The sequence below is a fragment of the Echinops telfairi genome, unplaced genomic scaffold (genome assembly GCF_000313985.2).
Source record: "Echinops telfairi isolate 266 unplaced genomic scaffold, ASM31398v2 ScPeMD7_34;HRSCAF=130, whole genome shotgun sequence".
In the NCBI taxonomy this organism is placed as follows: Eukaryota; Metazoa; Chordata; class Mammalia; order Afrosoricida; family Tenrecidae; genus Echinops; species Echinops telfairi.
In genome coordinates, this window is record NW_022103931.1 from 111,113 (window position 1) to 129,438 (window position 18,326).

The 18,326-nt window shown below is 37.1% G+C and overlaps 1 protein-coding gene and 1 pseudogene across 1 annotated transcript in view; both read left to right on the top strand.

Moving 5' to 3' along the window:
- The window catches only part of ATRX (ATRX chromatin remodeler), a 256,653-nt gene that overhangs the window by 28,308 nt on the left and 210,019 nt on the right, over positions 1 to 18,326 (top strand). The window lies entirely within an intron of this gene.
- On the top strand, positions 1,202 to 1,541 carry LOC115869668 (annotated as a pseudogene).

Consider the following 18,326-nt stretch of genomic DNA (forward strand, 5'->3'; position numbering starts at 1 on the left):
TATGGGTCAGTGAGGGGCATCATGTCTCATAGTGGGGCTGACCATGTGGTCCTCTCTGTGAACTGGCTGATCTAATTGGGATCATCGTCTTCAAGGCCTGGTGGGCCAGAATGTGCTCCACTCTCTCCTCCTCCCACTTCATCTGCTCCTGTGTGCTCCGATCAGATATGTCCCTCTTCCGGATCTGAAGATTCTTCTTTTGAAATAAATTCTTCTGGGGGGAGGGGCAGGTGTCCACTTAGTATTTGGGACTGGGGCCAGCCCCCATACCTCTCCACTGGTTCCCTACTCCACGCCAGCATGGTGCATTCACATCTTGGAGCACTGGGCTGAAGTCTGGTCCCTCTTTCCCTGTGGAGATATAAACAATACCTTGCCCTTGGGTTGGTTAGTGCCCTGTGTCCCCACTACGCATTTCATTTTTATTATTGTTTTTTCCTTTCCCCACCTCCTTTTTAGTTGTCTACTACGTGTATCCCTTTATTTGGTCTGGTCCCTCCCATATTACCTGATCCTCACCCCAGGAATGTTTGTATACAGTAGCTTTTTTCCCTATGCCCCTTTTAAGCTTAGCTCAGCAGACTCATGTTGTACTTTTCCTTTTGTGCTTGACTTAACTTTGCTTAGCATTATTTCCTCCAGTTCTTCCCATGCAGCTATGTGCTTCATGTATTCATCATTGCTTTTTAGCGTTGTGTAATACTCCATTGTATGTATATACCGCAGTTTTTTAAGCATTGGAATTAGGTTTAAATTTCTTTTTTGAGCCTTTTTCATAGTTGGCATATAGTAATAAAATGGATATATATATATTAGTGCTATATCATGCAACTGTGCTGAATTTGGTTTTTATCTCCAGTAACTTCTGTGTGGAAGTTTTGGTACTTTTCTTTATAATGAATCATGTCATCTGTTAACTAGAGAGGTTTATGTCTTCCTGGTTTAGATTATATATATATAATTTTTTTTCTCTTTCCTTAGTTCACTGGCTTGAAATTTCCTGACTCTGTTGAATAGTACTTTTGTAAGTCGGTTTGCTTTTCTTGTTCCTGAAAGATAATCTTTCACCATTGAGTTTGATGTTAGCTATTGCTTTTTTATAAGTTCTCTTTGTCATGTTCAAGATTTTATTTTTTATTCCTTATTTATTATATGTTTACAAATTGTTTTGCTCTTTGGCCTGGGAGTAGTTTGCGGCAAGATGGCCAAACCCACCAAGAAGGTCGGGATCGTGGGCAAATACGGGACCTGTTAGGTGCCGCCCTCAGGAAAATGGTGAAGAAAATCGAAATCAGCCAACATGCCAAGTACACTTGCTCTTTCTGCGGCAAAACCAAGATGAAGAGTCGTGCTGTGGGCATCTGGCACTGTGGTTCCTGCATCAAGACAGTAGCTGGTGGAGCCTGGACCTACAGTACCTCCTCTGCTGTCACAGTCAAGTCTGCCATCAGAAGACTGAAGGAATTGAAAGACCCCAGTAGAAGCTCCACTATCTGAAACCTCTCTGGCCTGTAATAAATGGGTTAATTTATGTAACGATTGCCATGACTTGTTTATTTCTTGACTTTTTAAATTTATGTTTTTATATGTTCAACTAATTGGGGAAACATTAGTACAAATTGCACATTTTTAGCATCTAGAGATTTATGCTAATAGATGAAACCATATGTAAGACCTAAAGAAACTTCAGAATTGATGAGTTTCCATGATTGATGATTTTTTTCTAACTACGACTCCTTGTTCACAATGTTGCTTAGAAGTTCCTAGAGGGTAGGATACATGTACTTAGTGCCCTGTTTGTGGTGGTCTGTGTACTGTCTGCATCCTCTGTAAAAACATAGCTATTGCATACTGTGGGGAGTTTAAGTTCTAAGTAACTGCTTATGCAGTCCATTAAATCTGCCAGTTTTCCTTGTTTAAAAAATTGTTTTAAAAATATAGCACAGTATTTGGCAAATTAATATTTTTCACTTACACAGTTTAATGGCATCGTCACATTTTTCATGTTTTGCAACCATCACCAGTATCTTACAAAATTTTCCATAACTATTGAAAGCTTGAGTGTTATTATCATGAAAGTGTATTGGGTTTTGTGAAATGCTTTTTCAAAATCAATTGAGATGATTATCTCTCTGTTTTTCCTTTTTACTAATAATGTGTATTAGATTGAGTGCTTAGGTTCAGTGTGCAATCTCACTTAGTCATGGTTTATTATCCTAATACTGTTATGGATGTGGCTTCTAGTATTTTGTTCAGCAATTTTTGCATTTATATTCATAAAAGATAATTGGTCTGTAATTTTCTTTTCTCTTAAAAATATTTCATTGAACTTTCAATGAAAGTTTTCATAGCAAATTAGAGTCTCTTTTAATAATTTCTACACATATATATCATTACCATTGGTTACATCTTCCACATTGCATCAATAATTTCAATTAATCACAAAATTTGGTTGTTCCATTTCTGTTATTGCTTTCCTGGCCTTGACCTTGTGAACTTTTTTTAAAGTAAATTTTGACTGGTTTCAAAGACATTATTGTATTCAATTTTTAATATAATAATACAACTGGCATTGTTTATTTTATTAGTTAACCTATTTTTTGTTGAAAGATTACCAAGGGGAGTAGTTTTAGTTCAAAGTTCTAAGAATATGTAAAACTTACAGGCTAGTAAAAGCATGAAAATCTCGTCTTCTCAGGGTTTTGGTGGGTTCTGTAAGTCTGTTTATTTTTAAAAGATTTAAAATTTTGTTCTGTATTTTTTTTACCTAAGTATCCAGGAGCATTTATTATTGACCTCAGTCAGATTTATCTGTCGTGGTAGCTAGACATCCTCTAGCTCAGCTGTTCTCAACCTTCCTAATGCCGTTACAGTTCCTCGTGTTGTGGTGACCCCCCAACCGTAACATTCTTTTTGTTGCTACTTTATAACTGTGATTTTGCTACCGTTAAGAATCTGGCAACCCCTGTGAAAGGCGTCCCAATCCTCAGGTTGAGAACAACTGATCTAGTTCTTCTGTTCACTGTATATGTGAGGCCATAGTTCTTTTAGGTTATTTGGCCCTGTAAAAACGGGTTTCTTCTTTCAGTCTTTTTATTTTCTCAGTCTTTTTCTTTTCTTTTCTCGTTAGCTCCAGGTGAGACAAATAGTTTTTGTACCTTAGCTGACTGGTTGGTCACAAGCTTTTAAAACCACAGATGATACTTAACCAAACTAGGATATAGCATATGACACTCAGTACCAGTTGAATGAGATTCCATGAGTCTGTGCTCCTAAGCCTTCAAATCCTGTGAGGTGTTTAGTTATATCTGTGAGGTATCTGATTATGTTCCCATGTGCTTTATTATGTATATGAACTTATGTGCAGTATTCCTAAACATGCAGATAGATGTGACTACTGATGCAATCATAAGTGCTGGTGTATGTGCGCATATATCAAAATGTGGCATGAGGACTTGAGGAAGGCTTCTTAATAACTTGGGATAAGCAGATGCCACAGCCTTGCTTGCTGAACGTGAGGGTGACTTACAGCCCTTCCTGATGAAGATCAAAGATTGCAGCCTTCAATATGGATTACAACTCAATGTCTAGAAAACCCAAATCCTCACAACTGGACCAATAGGTACTATCATGATAAAAGGAGAAAAGATTGACATTATCGAGGATTTTATCTCCTTGGGACCAGAATCAATGTTCATGGGATCAGCTGTCAAGAAATCAAACGATGTATTGCACTGGGTAAATCTGCATAAGACCTACAGAAGTGTTGAAGTTGCTCTTGAGGATGCTATTTTGAGGATCGAGGTGTACCTGACCCAAGCCATGGTATTTGCAGTTGGCTCCTATTCATGTGAAAGTTGCAGGTTTAATAAAGAAGACTGAAAAGAATCGATGCATTTGAACCATGGTACTAGTGAAGGATATTGAAAGTACCATTGAATGCCAAAAGAACCAATATGTCTTGTACTTATTGGTACAAGTGTAGCCAGAATGCCCTTTAGAAGTGAGGCTGGTGAGACGAAGTCTACTTTGAATATGTTATCAGGAGAGATCGGTTCCTGGAAAAGGATATCATATCATGCTTGGTCAAGTAGAAGGGTGAATAAGATCTCTTGTTTCTTCTTGAGTCAGTTTTTGGCAGTTTGTTCCATTTCATATAGCTACCTAATTTGTTGGCATATCATTGCTTATAGTATTTCTTATAATTTAGTTTGTTTTTGTATTACTGGTTCTCATGTTCCATATTCACCCCCAATTTCACTTAGGTTGCCTGCTCTCTAATTTTCTTTGTCAGTGTAACTAAATATTTGTCACTTTTATGAATTCTTTCAAGGAATCTATTTCTGTTCTTTTTGATTCTCTTTGTGGCTTTTCTTTATTCAATTATATTTGGTGTAATCTATTAAATATTCTTTCTTCTACCATTGGAGATAGACTGTAGATTTTAAGGAGTTAAAAAGTTAGGTAGGTTGTTGATTTGAGATGATTGCTGTTATTCAAACTGTTTTACTCTGAATTATCTTCTGAGTTCTGACTTAAATTATGTTCCATACATTTTGTGATTGTTGTGCTTTCGTTTTCATTGACCTTACTAATATTTTGTTTTTGCTCTTCATTTTCTTTGATCTAACAGTATGTTGTTTAATTTCCACATAACAGCATACTTTTTCTTTTTTAGTTTGATTCACTTGTAGTAAAAGATAATTAGTGTAATTTCTACCACAATCAGTTCCAAAACATTTTCTTCCTTCAAAAACTCCTTGATATCAACTCTTACCCCCGCCCCCCAGCTGTATCCCCAGGAACCCTTATTCTAGTTGTTTTCTCTATAGGTTTATCAAGGGGACATGGGGGAGGGACGGAGGGGAGGGGAAATGAGCTGATGCTAGGGGTTCAAGTAGAAAAAAATGTTTTGGAAAAGATGATGACAACATATGTACAGATGTGTTTGACAAAATGGATGTATGTATGGATTGTGATAAGAGCTGTAAGAGCCCCTAATAAAATAAAATTTAAAAAAATCTTGGTTGATACTTCTTTTCTTTAAGCACTTTAAATGTATCATTCCAATGCCTTCTGTCCTAAGTGGTTTCTGAGGAGAAAGATTTACTGATGTATAATCTGTAAATTAAAAATGTAGTTTACATGTGTAATTTATTGACTGAGTAAATGCATAGTTGTGCAACCATCAGCAAAATCCAATCTTAGAATATTTTGTCACTGCAAAAATATCTCTCATTTGACATCACATTTAAAATCTGAACCCTAGGCCCAAACAACCATTAATCCCATTTTATGAATCCATGGCTTTGCCTTTTCTGGATATTTCATTTAACAGTAATCATACACTTTTTGCCCTTTATTTCCGACTTCTTTCACTTAGCCTATTATGTTGAAGGTTCATCCATCCATGCATACGTTAAGACTTCATTCTTAATTCCAAATAATAGTATATATATATGCTTATATATACATATATAAGCAAATATATATATATAGCACATTTGCTTATCTACTTATCTTTTCATTGTTTGATGGGAATTTGTTTTCGCTTTAAAAAAAATTTATTGGGGGCTCTTATAGCTCTTGTCATCAGTTTTATCAAGCATATTTGTACAGAGTACATTTTTAAAAATCATTAGGGGTTCATACAACTCTTATCACAATCCATACATACATCAATTGTGTATAGCACATTTGTACATTCATTGCCCTCATCCTTCTCAAAACATTTGCTCTCCACTTAAGCTCCTGGCATCAGGTCCTCATTTTTTCCCCTCCCTCCCCACTCCCCCTTCCTTCATGAACTCTTGATAATTTATACATTATTATTTTGTTATATCTTGCCTTGTCCGATGTTTCCACTTCTCTGTTGTCCGTCCCCCAGGGAGGAGGTCACATGTAGATCCTTGTAATCGGTTCCTCCTTTCCAACCCACCTTCCCTCTACCCTCCCAGTATCGCCACTCGCACCACTTGTCCTGAAGGGAGCATCCGCCCTGGATTCCCTGTGTTTCCAGTTCCTATCTGTACCAGTGTACATCCTCTGGTCTAGCCAGACTTGCAAGGTGGAATTTGGATCATGATAGTGTGTGTGTGTGTGTGTGTGTGTGTGTGTGTGTGTGTGTGTGTGTGTGTGTGTAGGAAGCATTTAGGAACTAGAGGAAAGTTGTATTTTTCATCGCTGTTAAATCGCACCCTTACTGGCTCGTCTCCTCCCCAAGACCCCTCTGCAAGGGGATCTCCAGTGGCCTACAAATGGGCTTTGGGTCTCCACTCCTCACTCCCCCCATCATTCACTATGGTAAGAGTTTTTGTTCTGATGATGCCTTATACCTGATCCCTTCGACACCTCGTGATCACACAGGCTGGTGTGCTACTTCCATGTGGGCTTTGTTGCTTCTGAGCTAGATAGCTGCTTGTTTACCTTCAAGCCTTTAAGACCCCAGACACTATATCTTTTGATAGCTGGGCACCATCAACTTTGTTTTTGCTTTTATGAGTAATATTGTTCTAAAACTCCCAGTTTTTGTTTGTGCTATTTGTCAGTTTGTTATGCTTTGGTGGCTTGTGTTTTGCTGTGACTTTCTAAGCTATGTTACTGGTATGTACAATATCAGCAGGCAAACAGTTTTGAGCAGAGCTTCCAGAACAGACTATAAATAAGGAATAGGCTTTCTACATCAGAGCTCTGAAAACCTTATGAATCGCAGCAGAACATTATCAGATACTGAAAAACCTCATGAATAGCAGTGGAACAATGTCAGATCTAGTGCTAGAAGATGAATCCATCTGGTCAGAAGGCACTCAAAATAAGACTGAGGAAGAGCTGCCCTCAAAGAACACCATTTCAGGCAGTGGCATATGATCAAGATATAGTAGCTATAGAAAGAAATCCAAGCTGCATTGAAGGTATTAGCAAAGAACAAGTCTCTAGATAATGAAAGAACATTAATTGAAATATTTAAACTGATGAAGCACTCACCTAAGCCAAGAAATATGGAGGAAAGCTATGTGGTCAGCCTACTGAAAGAGATCCATATTTGTGCTCATGTAAAGAAAAGTGACCCAACTGAATGGGGAAATGATTGAATAATATCACTCATATTACATTTAAGGAAACTTTTGCCACTGATCATTTCGCAATGATTGTAGCAGTAAATTGACAGGGAGCTGCCACAAATTCAGGCCAGATATAGAAGGGGATGTGGAATGAAGGGTATCATTGTTTATGCCAAATTGTTCTTGGCTCAAAGCAGAGAATACCAGAAAGATGTTTATTTGTGTGTGTGTGTGCGCGCGCGCGTGTGTGTGTTTTACTATGCGAAGGCATTCAATTGTGTCGATCATAACATACTATGGAAATCCTTGAGAAGAATTGGAATTCCAGAGCAATTAATTGTGGTTATGTAGACCTTGTATGTGGAACCAAGAGGCAGTTGTGTGATCAGAACAAGGACATACTGCATGGTTAAAATCAGGAAAGGTGTGCATCAGGGTTGTATCTCCTCATCATACTTACTCTGTATGAAGAGCAAATGATCTGAGAAGTTAAACTCTGTGAAGAAGATTGTGACATACGGATTGGAGAAAGGATTATTAACCTGGGATATGCAGTCTTGTTTGCTGAAGGTGAGAAGGATTTCAAGTACTTACTGATGAAGTTAAAAAAAATTGTAGTCCTCAGTATGGATTATAACAATATAAAGAAAACCAAAATCCTTACAGCAGGTTACATGATAACTGGAGAAAAGGTTCAAGTTGTCAAGGATTTCATCTTGCTTGGATCCACAATCAATGCTGTGAAAGCAGCAGTCATGAGATCATTGCATTGGGTAAATCTGCTGTATAAGACCTCTTTGAAGTGTTGAAGAGCAAGATGCTACTCCGAGGATTAAGGTGCTCCTAGCCAAGCCATGATATTTTCAGATGCATCATATGAGTGTGAAAGTTGAATATTGATTAAGGAAGCCCGAAGAAGGATTGATTCATTTGAACTCTGGCGTTGGGGAGAATATGGAAAGTACCCTGGACGACCAGAAGAACTAACAAATCTGTCTTAGAAGAAGTTCAGTCAGAATGCTATTTAGAAGCCAGCTGCACACGCTAATTTTGGCTTGAATAGCCCGTGAGCAATTAAGAGCAAATTTATTAGATCATATATTTAACTTTTTGAGAAGTTGCCAAACTCTTTTTCTACAGCAAAGGCACCATTTTAGATTCTCACTAGCAGGGCATGAGAGTTCCAACATTTTTACTTTGTATCCAACACTTGTTATTTTTGACTTTTAAAAAACATTTTATAATTATCCTAACGAGTTTTAAGCTATACTCATAGTTCTTTTGAATTCATTCAGGTTTGCTATGATTTAGTTAGTTAATCTCTTCATGAATAAAATTTTGATCTAATTTTTATAATGTGTGAACTAGCTTCTTGTTTCAACTCTTAGGTAATTTCAGGTTTCATTCATATGAGGGATATTTTTGCTGTTACGTGTTAGTTGTTGAGCTGGATTAATGAGTCTTTAATTATGAATGTTTATGGTTTTTGAAATGTTGACAAGTTTTTCCCCAAATGATTTTCTCATTTGTACTCTTAACACTTTGTATGAGAGTACCACTTTTGCTGTACTTTCAATGGGCATTATAGATCTTTGAGTAAATGGACAAAATGATACCTTGTTACAAGGAAGTTAAAGATAGTTTTTTTTTGGGGGGGGGAGTTAAAGATAGTTGAACAACTTTTGCTAATCGAATATTTCATGGGAATTAAAAAATATTCCTTGTTTCTATTTCTTTTATGAAAACCTTCTAATTTAAATATCTAAGGTATCGCAACAAGCTAAGAAATGTTTTGGTAATTTATATAGGAAATACTTCCTGAACGTCTATTCTGTTAAATTACTATGGTTTATAATGGTAAAATAGTTTGATGCCTCAGAACAGAATTTTTCCTGAATTTTGGTAGTATTTATATTTAATTATAAGCTTCTAAGGAAGCCTAGTGTGGTACACATTTCTTTAGTATTCAGTAATGTGGCTTAGTTGTAATCCAAATTTTAAAAAGAAACATTCTAAAGAAGGCTGAACATTTTCTATTCATAAGTTTGTTTCACAAGTTATTGCTAAAACAATCTAATTATGTCATGATAGATAAAAATTCTCTGCCATTTGTTCACTATGCTTTTCTAAAAATTAAAAAACAGCAAAATAAAAACATATCGGGAGAGAAGAATATTTCAACCTACTGGAAAACATTGACAGTATATTAGTTGAGGGAAAAGGTTACAAGAGCAATAGCCATTTTGATCCTGTTAAAATTAAAAAGTATGCATGTTAATATTTTCCTTATCTTTGGCTGACATTCTTTTTCACACTTTCTGTAGTGGACATATGGAATCGTAAATGAGTCCTTTTATGGATGAGCATCTTTAAAAATAAGTCAAAACTTCCACAGCTAGGATAATCATAGTAAGGAGAAGTGATTAAATTAGCTGTTTTTGCTCTCATTTTTAAAGAAATGTTAAGTTTTCCTTAATATACAAGTGAAACCAAACCATAATAGTTGCTACCCAGTTTTTTCTGGTATTAGAGGACATTTTCAAAGAGTGTTTCTCTCTTTTTTTAATTTAAAAGCAAGCCACTTATTTTTCTTCTTTAAAAATAACTTTTATTGGGGGCTCTTACATCTCTTATCACAATCCATACATTCCTCCAGTGTGTCAAGCACATTTGCACATATGCCGCCATCATCATTTTCAAAGCGTTCTCTTCCCACTTGAACCTCTGATATCAGCTCCCCTTTCTTCCCCCTCCCTCCACCACAGACCCTTGGTAAGCTATAGATTATTTTTTCCATATTTTACATCATCTTCTGTCGCCCCTCACCCACTTTTCCATTGTTCATCCCCCTGGGAGGGGATTCTAGCTTGATTCTTGTGATCAATTCCTCTTTTCTTCCCCTGCTCTCCCCTAATCCTCCTGGTATCTCTACTTTCCTTGTTGGTCCCGAGGGGTTTATCTATCCTGTATTCCCTGTGTTGCAGGCTCTTACCTGTAGCAGTGTGTATGCTCTGGTCTAATCTGATTTGTAAGGTAGAATTGAGGTCATGACAGTGGGGTGAAGGAAGCACCAAAGAACTAGAGGAAAGTTCTGTGTTTCTTCGGTGCTATACTGCACCCTGACTGGCTCATCTCTTCCCTGTGACCCCTCTGTGAGGGGATGTCCAATCAAACCATGTTTCTTATAAATTATTCAGAGCTTGTAATTTAAACTCAAAAAATAGGTCCATTTGCACTTGTTATTTTCTACTTTGGGGGAGAGGGATTTGTTGCCAGTTCTTCAGAACACAATTGCAACAGTTTGAGAGCTCTAGTCTCATGTGGAATATGGAAGTGCATTATATAATTGACAGGTTTGGGTTCAAATACAGTTCTCTTGGATTTTGACCTTTGGTAAGTTACCCAACATCCAAGTTCATTTCATCATCAATGCAATGGAAACAATGCCTAAATGAAAATCTTTATGAGAATACTTAGCATGGTGTAAGTCCTTAACAAAATCAAGTTGGCCTTTCCTCTTTTAAAAATAATTATGGATACATTTCATGAAAAGAGCTATGAATAGCTGTGATACACATTTCAAAAGGTATAGAAGTTTCTGTATAAATTGTTCCCTTTTTTTCATATTTCTTCCCCAGGTGTCTTATCACCTGTACCATTGAGTTTACTGTATTCTAAGTTAATTACTATAAGCTAAGCAAATTGTATATTTCTAAAGATAGCTTAATTGATCAATGTATCCTTTATCCCTGGCATGGTTAAGTTCATTGTCTGTGTAAAAGTAATAAGGAGTATTTTAAACCTTTATTAGCACTTGTCAAAATTCCATTTGGTTAGCCACTTTCTTTAAAAAAAATAATTTTATTGAGCTACATACAATTCAACAGTTCAGTCATATTAAGAAGGGTTGTACGGTCATCACCACAATCAACTCTGGAACATTTTTTTCCTTCTTTTACCTATTGGTGTTGAATTCCCATTTCCTACATTTTTCCGTTTTGTGCCCCCATGTAACTATTATTTCAGTTCTGTCTTCATAAATTCTGACTTTCCTATTCAGAAAAATATATGAAACAAGGACAAAGAACAGGAAAAAGCAAAAGGACCCAGCAGCAATGATTATATAAAACAATGAAAGACCTCAATCTAAGACCAAGCAAATTATATTAAAAATTTAGGGTAAATTGAAAGTGGGTCCAAAGGGAGATCTAATGGCAAGCTGTTACATTCCATTTTCACCATGGTTGCCAAGAACTTCGTTACAATGCTCTTTGTCTGACATAGCGCTGTCTGTATTCCTAGTCTGTGGGCAGTGGGGATACACTAGGGGACTAACCCACGTTGGGACCCTGCATATGGATTTTAGGCTTCATCTACCAACCATATTATTCCATAAAACATATTTCTAATTTAGGCACAGGTACCATTTTTTCCTCCAGGTTTGGCTCTTATAATTTATAATAATTGAATCACACGTGCTAGTCTGCTTCTTCTGTGTTGACTTACTGATTGCTTGTTTTGAAACCGTTTGCTGCTTTTGTTACAGATTTTATCTAATTCAGTTTTTATTGATTAAAGAAATATTTAATTTTTATCTGTGAGATTTGCTTTTCAGAGTTCCCTAAAAATTGAGTAGTGGGCCTCAAATTAAGTAATTACTCTATAAAGGCTGGTGTTGTTCACTCGTTGCCATTGAATCTACTCCAATTCATAGTGACCCTAGAGGACCAGGGTAGAATTGTCCCTGTGAGTTTCTGAAACTGTAACTCTTTACAGGAGTAGGAAGCCTCATTTTACTCCTGAGGAGCCAGGGGCTGGTGGTTTGGAACTGTGACCTTGCCGTTATCAGCTCAGGACGTAACCATTGTGAATCAGGTGCTGTCAAGTCCTTCCTTCCTCATAGCAACCCCATATGATAGAGTATAACTGCACTATAGAGTTTTTCTTGGCTGTAATCTTTATGCACGTAGATTACTAGGTCTTTTAGTGCATATCAACTGAACGGATTCAATAAAGTTGTGCTGAAGAATATTTTTCTGACAAGAACAGTGCACCTGCTCATATTTTGAGGGTAACAAGGGCTGCCTAAAAGAATCTCCTTGAGAAGTTACCCCATCCACCCTACATCTCTAATCTTATTTCTTCATACGTTTTACAACCTTATCGCATAGCTTTCCTGATTTTAAACCATGAAGTATTCCTTTGTTCTGTTAACACAACTACCTTTTGATCATGTTTTAGTTCATTATGACCATGATAAAATTTTCTTGAATTCACATTCTTCTCAAGGTTATGCATAGTTTCATCCATACAGACAAATGCCTTTGTATAGTCAATAAAACACAAGTCAACGTTTTTCTGGTATTCTCTGCTCTCAGCCAAGATCAATCTGATATCAGCAATGGTATCCCTTGCATCATATCTTCTTCTGAATTTAGTTGAACCCCTGGCAGCTCCCTGTCGGTGTACTGCTGTAACCATGTTTGCATGATCTTCAGCAAAATTTTATTTCCATGTGTTTTCAGTGACAATGTTTTGCTTATATTCATGGGCTTTTCGTTATCTGACAATGTTTTGAAGCTATCGGTAGGGCTTTCAGTGGGTAATCCTCAAGGGTATAGTCTTTTCCTTTGTGTCTATTCTTAGTTGGGAAGGTTTGCTGAAACCTGCTCACCTTGGGTGAACCTACTGGTATTGAAATACTAATGACATAGCTTCCAGTATCACAGCAACACACAGACCACTAAGGCAAACTGACAGACAAGTGTTAGAGACACACAAGTTCAAATACCACTTTTCAGAAGGATATTAGGCTAGAGGGAGGATATGTTGAGAAGCAATAGCTTCTGTGATATTGTATAACCTTTTGCATAGCTTTTTGCCACTGTACATTTAATTGTTTGCAGATTTTCTGTTGAAAGTAATTCATAGATCCATATGTCTTGTGACTATTTAGAATTTTTTTGGTAGATGCAAAGAAAAAGACTTGAGATTAAATACTCTTGATGCTTATGCAGAATTGCTTTTTTTTAAAAACCTTGTATTCCCAATGGAAGAAGCACAGCAGCCTGTGCGATCACAAGGTGTCGAAGGCATCAGGTATCAGGCATCATCAGAACAACAAAAAAAAACTTACCATGGTGAATGAGGGGAGGTGTGCGGAGTTGAGATCCAAAGCCCATTTGTAGGCCACTGGAGGTCCCCTTGCAGAGGGGTCTTGGGGAGGAGACGCCACTCAGGGTGCGATGTAGCAATGATGAAAAATACAACTTTCTTCTAGTTCCTAAATGCTTCCTCCCCGCCCCCACTATCATGATCCAAATTCTACCTTGCAAGTGTGGCTAGACTAGAGGATGTACACTGGTACGGACAGGAACTGGAAACACAGGGAATCCAGGGCGGATGATCCCATCAGGACCAATGGTGTGAGTTGTGATACTGGGAGCATAGAGGGAGGGTGGGTTGGAAAGGGGGAACCGATTACAAGGATCTACATGTGACCTCCTCCCTGGGGGATGGACAACAGAAAAGTGGGTAAAGGGAGATGTCGGACAGGGCAAGATATGACAAAATAATAATTTATAAATTATCAGGGTTCATGAGGGAGGAGGGAGCGGGGAGGGAGGGGAAAAAATGAGGACCTGATGCCAGGGGCTTAGGTGGAGAGCATATGTTTTGAGAATGATGAGGGCAATGAATGTACAAATGTGCTTTACACAATTGATGTATGTATGGATTCTGGTAAGAGTTGTATGAGCCCCTAATAAAACAAAAAGAAAAAAACCCCCAACAACAACCTTGTATTGTACCTGATTATATGCAAGAGTGTCCATTTTATGATGACTTGGTCTACCATGAATAATCATTTCCCTAACATACTTGATTAGATTATTATTTTATTTACTTTTTAAGTGAAAATGTTCTTAATTTTTTCTAAAGTTTCTGTAACGGTTCCAGAACAAAGTAATTTATTTGTTGTGGTCAGTATAAATAGATTTATTTGCTAACCAAAATCTAATTAAACCAACCTTTTAAAAGAGTTTCATGTAAAATGTTTCTTTGTGTTAGAGATAATTGAAAAGAGTAATGAAAATAGCAGTAAGATGATTTGTTGATGGAACTGAGCTTGATCATTCCTCTTTTTATATATAAATCATTTTATTGGGGGCTCTTAAAGTTCTTATAACAATCCAACATCAATTGTATCAAGTACATTTGTACATATGCTGCCATCATCATTTTCAAAACATCTTTCTACTTGATCCATTGGTATCATTTCCTCATTTTTCCCTCCTTCCCCCATCCTCCCACCCTCCCACCCTTGTGAAGCCTTGTTAATTTATAAATTATTATTATTTTCATATCTTACACCGTAGGATGACTCCCTTCACCCACATTTCTGTTGTTCATGCCCCTGGGGGAGTGTTACAGGCTGATCATTGTGATCAGTTCCCCCATTCTCTCCCCCACTGTCACCTTACCATCATGGTATCACTATTTACATTATTGTCCCTGAAGGCTTTATCTGTCTTGGATTCTGTGTGTCGAGAGCTCTTATGTGTATTTGTGTACATGCTCTGGTCTAGCTGGGTTTGTTAGGTAGAACTGGGGTCATGATAGGGGTGGGGGTGGGGAGGAAGCATTAAAGAACTAGAGGAACATTGTGTTTTGTAAGTGCTATACTTCACCCCGGTTGACTCGTCCCTTCCTTGTGACCCTTCTGTGAGGGTATGTCTAATTGTCTACAGATTTGCTTTGCGTCTCCACTTCGACCCCCCTTGTTCGCCTCAATATGATTGTTTTGGGTCTCCTGATGCCTGTTACTTGATCCTGTTGACACCTCGTGATCACACAATCTTCTGGGGAGGGGGTTGACATAGCTGGGATTCCCGCTGGCCCCACAGGCTTCTCTGTTCACTGCTTCATGCTGGTATGTTGCCCTCAAGGTTTGGTGTGCTAGGTTGAGGTTTGGTCCCTCTCTCCCTCTCCTGTTAAGACATAAACAGAACCTTCCCCATGGGTGTGTCAGTGCCCTTCCCCCCCCACAAATTTCCGTGTCCTCTTTTTTTTTTTTTTAGTTTGATCATTTTAACGCCAATTTGTTCCAAAGTGATAGGGGTCTTTTTAATTTTCGTATTCATAGTTCCAAGTTCAGGCGAAATGTATTCTACCACTAATTTCCCATCTTCCACTTGTTGATCCAGTACATTGTTTTTAAAGCTCCTCATTATAAAATTGCTGATAAGTCTGAGAGCTTTATAATTAAAAATTTCTTCATACTTCTCTGTCAGGTTTCCAGAAAGCTGCTGTTTTCAAAGTGTTCTCAGTTTTTATGGTAAGGGATTTGCTGTCAGAAGTGATGGCACAAACTAGTATACTTATTATTCTCAGCCCTATTCTTACCCCTCCTTCTTTCATGTACTTATAAAGACTATTTCTTTGTACCAGGTGCCATCGTCCTATCAGCTGGATGCAGTCGGAGGTAGTAGTGTTGTGGAGTTGGCAGTGCTGTGATATGAAACTCCACTGACAGGCCCCTTTCCACCCTCCATAGGTTCCTAGGTCCTCACTTTAGGTCCAAAACAAAGCAAAACTCAACTGCATCGAGTTGATGCCAACTCATAGTGACTCATAATGATCCTATAGGACAGTGTAGAACTGCCCTTATGTGTGCCCTAGGATACAAGGGCTCCTTGGGTATTTCCTGCCAATCAAGTCGCCTTAAAAAAATTAAGTTATCATATCTTAAAAATAATACACTCTTTTAAACTATCCAGAAGTGAATGAAAATAGTCATTATTGTGGATTTTTGTATAATGAAACCATTTGGTCTTTTGTCTATGATCATATACCCAAATCTAAGGTACTATAGGATTTTTTATCTGTAAACACAGCAGCAGCCCATCACTGTGAACATGGTGTTTAATGGGTGAGAATAAAACGTAATTTTGCGACAGGTTAAGTCAAGGGCATAAGGGATTATTTATTGTTTATTTATTTAAAAGCTAGTTTTTCTATGCAAATATTCTCCAAGAGTAATAGAATATATGTATACAGGGATTCCCTAGGTGATATAATTAATATGTTCCATTGCTAACTGAATGGTTTGAAGTTTGAATTTACCCAGAGGTACCTCAGAAGAAAGGATCTACTTTTTAAAAATCAGCCAGTTAAAGCCCTACTGAGTATATTTCTATTGTGACACGCATGGGGTTGCCACACATGGGGTTGACTTGACCACAACTCATTTGGTTTTTGTATATGGGTGAAAGTGCTAAAATATTTAGTAGTATTTTGGTTTTCATACTTTTTATGAGAAAAAAAATTAAACAGTATAAATTCAAGAGTAGGGACTGGTCCATAGTTTATAACACTGGTGTTAGGACTTTAGTCTTGTTTGTTGTTGTTGAGTAGATTACACATATGGTATCCCTGTGTGTGCAGAGTAGAATTGCTCCATGGGTTATTCAAGGCTGTTACTTTTTAGACGCAGTTTACCCAGAAGTGATGCAATGGCAACTGGTAATAGCTAAGGATGCTGATGGATCCGTTTACCATAGGCCATTTCTATATCTTCTATGAATAAGTCACATTCACATTCTTTCTCATTTTTTAGTTGATTTGTCTTCTTTTGAGCTTGAATTTTAAGAGTTCTTTACATGAGGGCTTTTCAAAAAGTTTATAGATAATGGGATGAAAACATAAAAATAAAAAATATATAAGCTTTAATTCTCTACATAAACTCCATCAAGGTCCATATACTTTTGTAAGTGGTGTTACCAGTCATTTAGCCCATCCCTAAAGAACTGACTGTACTGGGAACATAACTATGTCATTTCAGTCTTTTTATATTTTTCTAAAGTTAATAATGTTATAAAAAAGAGTACCATCATGGTGGAGAAGTTTTCCTGGGTGATTTTCTGCTAAAGCTTTGCCAACTTTCTCAAAACCCACTCATCATAAGTAGATGGCATCATTTTTTGGCCCTGCAGACAGTCAACAAGTAAAATCAATAAATGCCTTAACCATCCCCCAAAACTATTGCCATAACTTTTGTTCTTGACAGTTGCTTTAATTGGTCCACCTCCATCTTTAGGTAGACATTGGTTTGATTGTGCTTTATTTTAGCATCACATTAGTAAATCCATATTTCATCTCTTGTTGACAAATTCTTCTAAGAAATGCTTAGGATCATGGTTCCACATTTTTAAAATTTCCATCGAAATCTCTCTTCTGGTCTATAACTAATCTGAGTGCAACAGTTTTGGCACCTGTTGAATGGAAAGTTTGTTCAAATTGAATTATTTAGCCAGAATTGTGTAAAGTGAACCATTGGAGATGTCGGTATAGTTATCTATTTTTTCTGTTGTTAATCATCAGACCTTTTCAGTTAGGGCATCTCATTGCCATGGAGTAGATTCTGACTCATAGTGATCCTATAGGACAGGGTATACGTGCCCCTGTGGGATTACGGGACAGGAAAGCCTCATTTTTCTTCCTCAGAGTATCTGGTGGTTTTGAATTGCTGACCTTGCTGTTAGCAGCCCAAAGCATAACCCATTATGCTACAAGAACTCCTTCAGTTAAAAGCATAAGACAAGTTATCTCTTTGTACACTGATGATTTCTATGGAGCACTGTACAATCTCCATGAACTTTGCACAAAGGATAAATGATTTCACTACTCTCTCACCCAAGCTTTACCATCAATTTTGTTTTATTTCAATTTTAGCAGAATTTGTTACTCTGAAAAGAGGTCTTTTCAAACTGATGTCTTATCTTAGTACCTGTTCATACATGTTACAGAAAACTAATAAAAGTTTATTTTGGTGCAGAAAAAGGAAATCCATGCATAGTTTCTCCATACTTCACATTTTCCATGAATTTTAAAAATCCTTTCATATTCTGTTTATTAAATTCTTATTAGGTATAAGGGTCACTATGAGTTGGAATTGACTCTATTTGACAGTGGATTTGTTTTCCTAGTCTGCATGTGGTCTTTTCAGTTTCTTGAAAATGCCCCTTGATACAAATGTTAATTTTAAATAATTTTTTCTTGCTTTCACACTTAGAAAATCTCAGTATCATTGGAAACAGAGAAATTTTGACTTTTGATTTTAACTTTTTATTATTTATTTGGTTTACAGATGCACATATTGGATAATTTATGTTTTTTTAGTTATTTATTTTTTAACATTTTATTAGGGGCTCATACAACTGTTATCCCAATCCATACACACATCAATTGTGTAAAGCGCATTTGTAC